We start from the raw sequence: 12,480 nt of genomic DNA, 5'->3' as shown, positions 1-12,480 counted from the left end.
AATTATGATTTCCTAAACACAGGAATCAAAATAATAAAAATAAAAAAGAAAACAAAATATGTGCTACTGTCAAATTACATAAATTAAAATCATAACTAAATAATCTAATTAGATCTCATCAAAATAGATTTGCTACAATATTTTGAACTGGAATTGTTGAAAGTGTCATCGTTGGAAATCTGGAAGGTTTTAATAACTGTTGATTTTAAGCCTACAAACTTTGCCACCTGTTCGTTGGAATATTTGAATGCTGCCATCTATCCCCTTCAAAAAATCAGGCTACTGATTTCATGGCTAAAACATTTTCCATTGATTCCTAGAAAAATTCGAATAATGCCACATGCGTCTTTCAAAAATTTGATTTACTGGTCACCTTGCACCCACCTGCACGAATTTTGGAGTTGTTTGATCGATCTGTTGTTCTTGTCCCTCCTTGGATGTTCTCTGATTGTGTAAATTTCGAGCCCCGGTTCTACCCCACGATAATCAATATCAGATAACAACTCATTCCTCATAGGCAATGGATCAGCAGGAGGTAGGACCTGCCTCTGGTATGCAAAAGTATATGGATTTGATGCTTACGAAGGATAAAAATCAAGCAATGGTGTATGTTGAGGCAACACTGTGTCAGGTCAATATAGTGGAACTAGGCGAACCTGATCAACAAATGGTACACATGTTGCTGCAACGTATGGAGATTTCTTATATCATTTTCCATAACATGCTTGAATGCTCCACCAATCCTAGCCAAATAGGAAGATGAAATCGAGTTTGTGTCCAAGCGAATATCCATGGGATGGCATGGAGTGACTCAATTCCTCCACTTGGCTTCCTTTTTGAGTGGTGACTCTCGACATTCATTCGACCATACTCCAATTCTGGTGTTGCAGAATGAAAACATTCAATGAATCTCGAGTTATGGAAAATAATTGATCTGTACTCCTTTGTAGCAACAACAACCATTTCATCCATAAATGTAAGCTAGTCGAGCTTTGGTGCAACTGGAGACCACATTCCATGCTCCAGAGTAGCAACAGTAAATCGTTGGAGAGTTCTGAAACACCAATGTTTCTCACCAAAAGACTTTTCTATAACTTCCACTTGAATAGTGACTCGAAAAGAACCATGAATTGTATCTGGAGGTTGTGACAATATGGCTAGATGGGTTGGGCCTTCCCCCCTACCTACAGTTCCTCCACGACCATGGAACATTGTCAACTTAACACCAAATTCTTTAGCAACCTTAATAAGGTCCTCTTGTGCCTTGTACAAATCCCAAGCTACATTTAACCTACCAGCATCCTTTCCAGAATCAGAGTAACCAATCACGACTTCTTGATTTCTATCAATTCTATTTCTGTACCATTTTATTGAAAATAATCTAGCCAGAGGGGCAGGAGAAACCTCTAGATCTACAGGTTTCTCCAATAATGGTAAAACATTTAATGGCCTTTTTACATGGAATTTCCATTGTAATAACTCAACTACTAAAACATATGATGCTGCAAGTTACCATCTAAATAATGTAAGCTCCAAAGTTGTCAGCATGAAGCTCAGATATCACATGAAATGTGTCTAGAACATCTCAAACCTCGTTTGTTTTTGGGATATCTGGCCCAAGCAAGGGACATTTCCCTTGTAGCTCTGACAAAAGCCATGCTTGTCGTTGTTCCTTTGACCACTCTTTGTAGGATCTACCATCTTTTATCCATGTGAAAACTAGCAGCTACAGCTTAAGCAAAGACCATTCCTTATTCTTTTTGTAGCACCATCTTCCGTGTCTCCAAGACTCTAAGCAAACATGCTTTGGAATTTTCTCCATGTGTAGGTTCAATTCCGATCACTTTCAGAATTTTTTATTGGATGGCTCTATGAGCAGCACCAAAGGGCTTCGTGCAGCGCCATAGTCCAAAAGCACAATGCCACAGCCAGGATCACAGCGCCACACTCTAGTTGTCGATCTTTTGACTTGGTTTTAATTTTTTGACTTGTGTGTGTCGTGGATGCCAAGGCGTTGATATTTGGAGATGAGCTGGGCATTTAGTCCTAAGTTTGTTACTATTAGAATTAGTATCTTGAGCATGGAGTCTTGACTCCTTTAATGTCTGTAAGCGTTCAATCTCAGTATCTTTCTTTGTAACAACATCCTTCAATGTTGCAATCGGATCCTTCAGATCCTTAAGTTCCTTACTCTCCTTGTTGCTTTGTGCAACACCTCGCCCAACATCAGACACCCATTCTAAGGAATCCTGAAGAATCTGAGTAGGCTTGTTGTTATGATATGGTACACGAGCACTTTTGTTGGCTAAAGCGGATATGACATCCCCAAGAGCTGACAGAGATTTATTGATATGTTGTGCTTCTCTAAGTCTATCACCAGTAACTTCTAACTTGTTAACCCTTTCGCTACCAGTAAGGTCAACCAAATGAAGGCACCCATGAAGAATAGCTCCAGAAGACAAGTCTATTCCTTGCACATGCATAGTCAAGACACTGTGAGAATGACTACTATGTTCATTGAGAGCAGTAGCACCTACTGCCATGTTATTTTATCCAAATTTCACTAAATCAAAAACATATGTTGTTGATTCAAAAGGCAACATAATAGCATCAGGAACACTGAGGCCATTGGGTTGGGATATTCTTCTGATCACAAGCCTTTTATTTGAGCCATCACTTGCAAGCAGATCGCGTACTTGCTGATTATATATTTCTATCATTTGAACACCAACTTCATATAGAAATAAGTCTCTTCTTTTTGTGAAATCTGAAAAAGGTCATTTTATGCTCAGTAATTAACTCCCTAGTCGTCTTCTGATGATGAATTTGGACCATTCATTGTAAAAGTCTTTCCAGAACCAGTTTGACCATATGCAAAGATGCAAACATTGTAGCCATCTAGAATAAACCGTATTCTAAAATCACTTTCTCTTGAGATGCAGAAGGACCAAAGGCTTTGTTGAAGGTAAATATTCTTTGGGCTTCTTTCCCTTCTTTGTTGGGATTAATAATTAATAACTCTCCATTTTTACCAATGTAGTCTATAGTAGTTTGGTTTCTAGACTAGCCTGGGAGAAAAGGCCTCACTCTAGAGTACACCCTAATATTTCCTTTCAAGTTTTGAACTTCATTGTACAATTGTCGATTCTCTTCAAGAACCTTGTGATAGTTTGAAGCAACAATTGATGATCTGGTGAGTTGGTTCTACATATGGCAATACATAGCGTACCGAACATTTTAATTTCCATTTTCCAGTTCTTTTGCACTTCTATTACTTCTTCTTTATCCAGTTGAGAGACAACCTTCACCTCTTGCAGTGTTTGACAATGGACACACAAGAACTTTTGATAGTTAGAATCTTTCTGCTTCAATTTTTTCATCTCCATAACAGATAATTCTTCTAGCTCTTTGGTTTCCTTTCTTGAATGAGCCAAAAGATCATCCATTTCACTTAATTTTTCCTGCAAGTCTTGTTCAACCTCTTGTTGAAATTGTTTCCACCCTTGGGTTGCATCTAGGTGAAGATCCTTGACAACCACTAGGCTATTATCCAATGTACACTTGTAGACAGACCCATATGAGCCCTCTCCAACCTTATTTGATACTTAAAAAAAAATCTGTTGCTGCCTCAATTTCTTCTATTTTAGCCACTCCTTCATGTCTGCATCATGCCTTAATTTCTCTTCTACTCTATCACAATCTAGCCACAATGCCAGCCACTGAAATCTCCTAGCTTCCTCTGGATCATTCAATACTTGAATTGCTGCATGGGAGGCCTTTGAGTCAACCATTCATTTGGTCATATCTTTTGATTCGGGAGCCGGTTTTTGGACTGTGATATACCGTTGGAAATCTCTTTCCAAGCTGCTCCTAATAAATGTACTTATGACATGTTTTGTGCTAAATATGATGTGCAAAACATCTAAAAAAACCAGACATAGTAAGAGCTCATGTTGATCCCTGCTGACTGACTGCGAAGACTGCACTAACATCAGCCTTATTGGGGATGGCAGCTCCTTGGAAGTGTCAAGAACACCATAGACCAAGTGCCTCATCCATTGGGAAATACGGTCAAACAACTACAAACAAAAAAAAACTTATACCAATCCATAAAACATACACATACTGCAACCTATACATAAACAAATATCGGAAAATGAAATGTTGCATTAGGTAGCTTATTTATACACAAACCTACTCTACTTTGCAGCAAAATCAATAGATCAAGTGATATTGTAATGCTAGATAAAACATTCAAGTAATTGTGACAAGGATGCTGCTTGGAAGTGCTTGAACGAGGATGCAAATGTAAATGCTGATAGCCATCCATGCACATAAGGAGTCTAGTTGTGTAAAAGACAATCTGACCTATCATTCAAACTGAAATTTTTTTCCATGTACGCTACAATAGGATCAAAGAAACCATACTCTGTTTGCTGCCCCAACTCCTCAATACATGCTTCCAGCTGCAAATTATTAATGCAAACATCCAAGGGCAACCTTACCTTTCCCTCATTTTGCTAGAAAATGTCCCCAAAGAATGGGACTTAACAATCCAGATCCTGGGACTGTATTTGGGTCTCCAATTCAGTTAGATCTTCTTCAAATTTGAAGGAAAACTCTTACAAAAATTTGAGCTTAACTTCATGGCTACATCAACAAGACTTCAAATAACAAGAAAGAGATGAAGCAAAGTTCTCATCTATCATCCGTGCACATATCTTCCATTCTCTAAATCATTGAATAGAGGGCACCTCTATTTTGAATTCTTCATTTTGCTCCATCTGTTTCAAGAAAGATATGCCAAAAATCTACAAATGACGTAATAGATCTGATAGGGAAACTTTCAATCCATCTTCTACATTTGACTTGAAACGAATCAAAGAACAATCTGATGAAGACATCTTCCTTTCTAACTCTAAGAATTTGCACAAATGTTTTAAAATTGTCAATATGTTCAAGAGTCAAGGTCAGACCTTCCCCATTGAATTTAGGGCCACTACTCAAAATATATGCATCCTTTAGTAATTTATTAGGAAAACCAGGAAGATTAGAAAAATTGATACATGAATACCTTGAACAAATAGAAGCAACATCTGAGTCCTTCATTTAGCCAGTAGAGCCACCATCAATACTTTGAAACTCGAGATTTCGAACAATGGAGTTGCCAGGCAGATGTTTCAGCCTTCCTATTTATTTGACTACTGTCAACCATTACCAATCAGATCTGCAACTTGAACGATCTTTCCTGGAGAAGAGTTGTCACCTCGTCCCCGGTAGAAGCACCAATATGTTAGCACTCAGAATTAACCTCAAGGCTGAGAAAAAGCAATTTTGAGGTAACCACAGACAAGCTTTTGATCTAGCATCTAGCCCTACTAGACCAGTGAAGGCTCTCTCTTTGCAAACAAGATGTGGCTGCAATAAATGAAATTTTAGGCTAGCTATGGATTGCGGGGATTTTTTTGAAAGGTTTTGGGTCGAAACAACAAGAGAAAGGATGATTGGGCTATGGAATCGATGCCAGTTTCTGCCGGAAAACTTGGGGCAAAGGAAGTTCCATGTTCAGCCAGATAAATATTGTGAATGTAAGAAGAATAGTGGAGAAAGCCTGCTTCCCTACAAGCATCGAACAATGGATGGATCTGTAGTAGCAACTTTAGACGAAAGAGAAACACGAGGTTGCTCAACAGAGCATCTAGCATAGGATGAATTCTGCAAAGAAAACCATTACATCTGATAACAAAATCATCATGAAAGGAGCATCATTACAGATGAATTCCTAACACATCTCTTAGATAATGCTGTAACAAGTTAGAAAGACAAAATGAGTAAATGATTTATGAGAAAAACATACTGGACATTTAAGCACCGTGATGAATCCCAGGTCCAAAGGGCAGAAAACTGATTTACTAAAATGATATTAAGGAAAATTTTACACAGTGCCAAGTAGCCTCTCTACTGCCAAAATCGAACCCTCACATCTTAAAACTAATCCTATTTATAATGTTACATACTAATTATGATTTCCTAAACATAGGAATCAAAATAATAAAAATAAAAAAGAAAACCAAACATGTGCTACGGTCAAACTACATTAATTAAAATCATAACTAAATAATTTAATTAAATCTCATCAAAATAGATTTGCTGCAATCTTTTGAACTGGAATTGATGAAAGTGTCATCGCTGGAAATCTGGAAGGTTTTAACAACTATTGATTTTAAGCCCACAAACTTTGCCACCTGTTCGTTGGAATATTTGAACACTACCATCTATCCCCTTCTAAAACTTAGGCTGCTGATTTCATGGCTAAAACATTTGCCATTGGTTCCTTGAAAAATTCGAATAATGCCACATGCCTATTTCAAAAATTTGATTTACTATTCACATTGCACCCACCTACATGAATTTTGGAGTTGTTTGATCGATCTGTTGTTCTTGTCCCTCCTTGGATGTTCTCTGACTGTGTAAATATTCAAGCCCCAGATCTACCCCACGATAATCAATATCAGATAACAACCCATTCCTCATAGGAAATGGATCAGTAGGAGGCAGGACCTGCCTCTGATATGCAGAAGTATATGGATCTGATGCTTGGAAAGCATAAGCATCAAGCAATGGTGTAGGCTGAGGCAATATTGTGTCAGGTTGATATAATGGAACTAGGGAAACCTGATCAACAAATGGTACACATGTTGTTGCAGCGTATGGATATTTCTTATATCCTTTTTCATAACATGCTTGAATGCTCCACCAATCCTAGCCAAACAATAATATGAAATCAAGTTTATGTCCAAGCGAATATCCATGGGATGGCATGGAGTGACTCAATTCCTCCACTTGGCTTCCTTTTTGAGGGGCAACTCCCAATATTCATTCGACCATATTCTAACTCTGGTGTTGCAGAACGAAAATATTCAATGAATCTCGGGTTCTGGAAAACAATTGATTTGTACTCCTTTGTAGCAACAACAACCATTTCATCCATCAGTGCATGCCAGTCAGGCTTTGGTGCAACTAGAGGCTGCATTCCATGCTCCAGAGTGGCAACAGTAAATCATTGGAGGGTTTTGAAACACCAATGTTCCTCACCAAAAGATTGTTCTATAACTTCCCCTTGAATAGTGACCTGAAAATAGCCATGAATTGTATCTGGATGTTGTGACAATATGGCCAGATGGATTGGGCCTTCCCCCTGCCTATAGTTCCTCCACGACCATGGAACATTGTCAAATTAACACCAAATTCTTTAGAAACCTTAATAAGGTCCTCCTGTTCTTTGTAAAAAGCCCAAGCTACACTTAGCCTACCAGCATCCTTTCCAGAATCAGAGTAACCAATCATGACTTATTGCTTTCCATCAATTCTGTTTCTGTACCAATTTATTGAAAACAATCTAGCCAAAGCAGTAGGAGTAGCCTCTAGATCTGCAAGTTTCTCAAATAATGGTACAACATGTAATTTCCTTTTTACATGGCATTCCCATTGTAATAACTCAACTACTAAAACATCTGATGCTGCAAGTTACCATTGAAATAATGTAAGCTCCAAAGTTATTAGCAGGAAGCTTAGATATCACATGAAATGTGTCTAGAACATCTTGAACTTCATTTGTTTTTGGGAGATCTGGCCCAAACAAGGGACATTTCCCTTATAGTTCTAACAAAATCCATGCTTGTCGTTGTTCCTCTTACCACTCTTTGTAGGATCTGTCATCTTTGATCCATGTGAAAGCTAGCAGCTACAGAAGCAAAGGCCATTCCTTGTTCTTTTTGTAGCACCATCTTCCGTGTCTCCAAGACTCTAAGCAAAAATGCTTTTGAATTTTCTCCATGTGCAAGCTCAATTCTAGACACTTTCAGAATTTTTTATAGGATGGCTCTATGTGAAACGCTAAAGGGCTACGCTTAGTGCCATAGTCTAGAAGCACAGTGCCACAACCAAGGGTGCAACACCACACTCCAACTGTTGATATTTTGACTTGGTTTCAATGTTTTGACTTGTGTGTGTTGTGGATGCAGGGGCACTTATATTTGGAACTAAGTTGGGCCTTCCGTCCTAAGTTTGTCGCTATTAAAATTAGTATCTTGAGCATGGAGTCTTGACTCCTTCAATGTCTGTAAGCATTCAATCTCAATATCTTTCTTTGTAACAACATCCTTCAGGGTTGCAATCTGATCCTGCAGACCCTTAATTTCCTTACTCTCCTTGTTGCTTCGTGCAGCACCCAACTCAACAATAGACACCCGTTTTAAGGAATCCTAAAGAATCTGAATAGGCTTGTTGTTACGATATGGTACACGAACACTTTTGTTCGTTAAATCAAATATGACATCCCCAAGAGCTAACATAGATTTATTGATATTCTGTGCTTCTCTAGGTCTATCACCAGTAACTTCTGACCTGTTAACCCTCTTGCTCCCAGCAAGGTCAACCAAATGAAGGCACCCATGAAGAATAGCTCTAGAAGTCAAGTCTATGCCGTGCACATGAATAGTCAAGACACTGTGAGAATGACTACTACGTTCATTGACAGCAGTAGCACTTATTGCCATGTTCTTTTATCCAATTTTCATTAAATCAAAAACATCTGGTGTTGATTCAAAAGGAAACATACTAGTATTAGGAACACTGAGGCCATTGGTTTGGGATATGCTTCGGATCACAAGCCTTTTATTTGAACCATCACTTGCAAGCACATCACGCACTTGCTCATTATATATTTCTATCATTTGAACACCAACTTCATACTGAAATAAGTATCTTCTTTTTGTGAAATCTGAAAAAGGTCATTTAATGCTCAGTAATTAACTCCTCAGTCATCCTCTGATGATGAATTTGGACCAGTAATTGTAAAAGTATTTCCAAAACCAGTTTGACCATATGCAAATATGCAAACATTGTAGCCATCTAGAATGCACCGTATTCTAAAAACACTTGCTCTTGAGATGGAGAAGGACCAAAGACTTTGTTGAAGGTAAAAATTCTGTGGGCTTCTTTCCCTTGTTTGTTGGGATTACAATTAAACACTCTACATTTTTACCAATGTAATCTATAGTAGTTTGGTTTCCAGACTAGCTTGGTTGATAGTCCAGTGAGTTGGTTCTACATATGGAAGTACATAGCATACCCAATGTTTTAATCTCCATTTTCCATTTATTTTGCACTTCTATTAATTCTTCTTTGGCCAGTTGAGGGATAACGTTCACCTCCTGTAGTGTTTGACAATGGACACACAAGAATTTCTAATAGTTAGAATCTTTCAGCTTCAACTTTTTTATCTCCATAACAGATAATGATTCTAGCTCTTTGGTTTCCTTTCTTGAATGAGCCAAAAGATCTTCCATTTCACTTAATTTTTCCTGCAATTCTTGTTCAACCTCTTGTTGAAATTTTTTACACCCTTGGGTTGCATTTGGGTGAAGAGCCTTGATGGCCACTAGGCTATTATCCAATGTACACTTGTAGACAGACCCATATGAGCCCTCTCCAACCTTATTTAATACTGAAAAGAATTTTGTTGCTGCGTTAATTTCTTCTATTTTATTCGCTCCTTCATGTTTGCATCATGCCTTACTTTCTCTTCTGCTCTATCACAATCCAGCCACAAGACTAGCCACTGACATCTCCTAGCTTCCTCTGGATCATTCAATACTTGAACTGTTGCACGGGAGGCCTTTGAGTCAACCATTCATTCAGTCAAATCTTCTGGTTCGGGAGCCAATTTTTGGAGTGTGATATACCGTTGGAAATCTCTTTCCAATTTGGTCTAGATAAACATACTTATGACATGTTTTGTGCTGAATATCATGTGCAAAACATCTAACAAAACCAGACATAGTAAGAGCTCATGTTGATCCCTGGTGACAAACTGTGAAGACTGGAAGAAAGAGAAACTACTGATAAATCTGAAGAAATGTAGCTTCATGAAGGAAGAATTAATTTACTTAGGATTTGTATTTTCTAAAGAAGGATTGAAAATGGATCTAGAGAAAGTCCAATCAATTTGGAACTTGCCTATGTCTAGAAATATATTTGAGGTAAGAAGCTTTCATGGTCTTGCAAGTTTTTACAAAAAGTTTATCAGAGGTTTTAGTCAGATTTTTGCACCAATTCTTGAAACAATTAAGGAGACTAATTAGCTGTTCAAGTTGACAGAAGCAACAGACAGGAATTTTAAACTGTTGAAGAGGAAAATCACAGAGGATCTGATTTCAACTTTGCCTGATTTTGAAAATGTATTTCAAGTTGAAACAGATGCCAGTTGGCGCAGTTCCAAGTCAGGAACAAAGACTGATAGTGTAGTTCAGTGAGAAATTGAATGAAGCGAAGAAGAAGTATTCTTGTTATGATAAAGAGTTTTACGCTATTTTACAAGCCTTGAAAAAATGGAGACATTATTTGCTGCCAAAAGAATTCATATTGTATTCGGACATTCATGCATTATAGTTCATAAATAACCAGCCAAAATTGAACCAGAAACATGACAAGTGGGTAGAATGTTTGCAGAGATTTACTTTTGTGATAAAGCACATAAGTGGTAAGTTGAATAAAGTCATTGATGCGTTGAGAAGGGTAAGTTTTATTGTGCAAGAATTCAAAGTTGGTGTTGTAGGATTTGAAGAAATGATTGAAATGTACAAAGATGGTGTAGATTTTAAAGATGTCTATACAACAGTTCAAAATCCAATACTTTATATCAGTGGTTAGATTATCTCATACAAGGAGGCTTATTGTTTAAAGGCAACAAGTTGTGTATTCCCAAATGTTCTATGAGGGAAAACATAATAAAGGAAAAACATAGTGGAGGATTATCTAGTCACTTTGGACAAGATAAAACCTTTGCTTAGGCGAATGCTTTTTATTATTGGCCAAAAATGCAAACTGGTGTTAAGAAATTTGTTGAGAAGTGTAGGATATGTTAGCATGCTAAAGGGAGAAGTCAGAACACAGGATTGTATCAACCATTACCAATACCAGACTGACCGTGGGATGCAGTTATAATGGAATTTGTTTTTGGATTACTTAAAAATAAAAGAGGGAATGATTCCATTTATGTTGTGGTAGATAGATTTTCCAAGATGGCACATTTCATTGCTTGTAAGAAGACTAGTGATGCAACACATATAGCTAATCTATGTTTTTCAGAAATCGTAAGATTACATGGATTACCTATAAGTATTGTGTCCAATCGAGATACAAAGTTTGTAGGGCATTTTTGGAGAACTCTTTGGAAGAAACTAGGAGCTAACCTCAGTTTTAGTTTAGCATACCATCCTCAAAAAAATGCACAAACCGAAGTAGTAAACAGGAGCTTGGGAAACATATTGAGAAGTTTAGTGTATCATAATCCTAAATAGTGGGATTTAGCACTAACTCAAGCTCAGTTTGCTTATAATGCCACTTCAAAACGAAGTATTGGAATGAATCCATTTCAGATTGTTTTTGGAATGAATCCAAGAGGTGTGTATGAGCTCAGAAATTTGGATAAATAGGAGACAAGAAGTGCAAAAGCTGAAGAGTTTTCAGAACATATGTAAAGACTACAAGAAGATGTCAAAGGAAGATTTCAAGAAATAAGTGGTAAATACAAACAAACAATGGATATGAAAAGAAGAGAAAAAAAATTCTTCGGTGATGAGGCTTATGTGGCTAAATGATAGATCTTGCTATGATACTTGGGGTCACATCGTTGGTATTCAGATCAGATTCATGGATGATCACTTAAGTGGCATATTATTGTTGGTTAGCCAAGAGAATGGTATTGCAGGTTACAGGTCTAAATGTTGTTGACAGATGCTTATGGTGCAGATCATATATGTTGTATGATAGTTGTTGATGACTATCATGGTATTGTTAAGTCTTTGGTCTTTTTTAAAAATGTCATGTATATATTTTAAAGACCCATGAGTCATATGATGTAATTTGTAACCCTACTATGCATGGGATGGATGATGTAATGTTTCTTGTTTTTGATATGTATAAACAATTGGTATATCCCCACTTGGTTTGTTAGATGAGTCAAATTTGGTATATCCCCACTTGGTTGGGAAATTGATGTATGTATGATTCATTGGTGATAAGAATGTCATACTCACTTAGTTGAGTTATAGAGTCATGTTATTCTTTTGAAAAATATTTTTTCAGACTCTACATGTGCTTAGGGGGAGCATGGATGGTTTGGTGCACCTAAGCATGTTCAAAGGGGGAGCTCAATCAGAGATTTCAGCATGTACTCAGGGGGAGTATTGTTATAGTAATTTTTGGTCACTACAACCCCAATCATACATGTCCATAAACCAAGGGCTCCTAAGTCCATAAAAGTGTTGCTTCACACCCTAAAATAACAAGTTCAGCTGATTACATCATCTCCCAGAAGTTCTCCACAAAAAACGGCTCAGAACTGGTCAAAGTTGGACCATACAGACTACCCAGTGCAGAGGGTGCGATGCATCTCACCTGCCCAGTGAAAAGGGT

At 37.5% G+C, this 12,480-nt stretch overlaps 4 pseudogenes; all 4 read right to left on the bottom strand.

Annotated features, from left to right (window-relative positions):
* Positions 1-646: 646 nt before the first annotated feature.
* On the bottom strand, positions 647-1,658 carry LOC149149013 (phosphoenolpyruvate carboxylase pseudogene; annotated as a pseudogene).
* A 291-nt stretch (positions 1,659-1,949) lies between these two features.
* LOC149149012 (kinesin-like protein KIN-14C pseudogene) lies at positions 1,950-3,446 on the bottom strand (annotated as a pseudogene).
* Positions 3,447-6,665: 3,219 nt separating this feature from the next.
* Positions 6,666-7,347, bottom strand: LOC149149011 (phosphoenolpyruvate carboxylase pseudogene; annotated as a pseudogene).
* Positions 7,348-8,042: 695 nt separating this feature from the next.
* LOC149149010 (kinesin-like protein KIN-14C pseudogene) lies at positions 8,043-9,694 on the bottom strand (annotated as a pseudogene).
* Between the last annotated feature and the right edge of the window lie 2,786 nt (positions 9,695-12,480).

This window comes from Pinus tabuliformis, chromosome 9 (assembly GCF_031772625.1).
Source record: "Pinus tabuliformis cultivar Carrire ecotype Pingquan chromosome 9, CPIR1, whole genome shotgun sequence".
Taxonomy (NCBI): domain Eukaryota; kingdom Viridiplantae; phylum Streptophyta; class Pinopsida; order Pinales; family Pinaceae; genus Pinus; species Pinus tabuliformis.
This window is presented reverse-complemented; position numbering and strand designations above follow the sequence as displayed.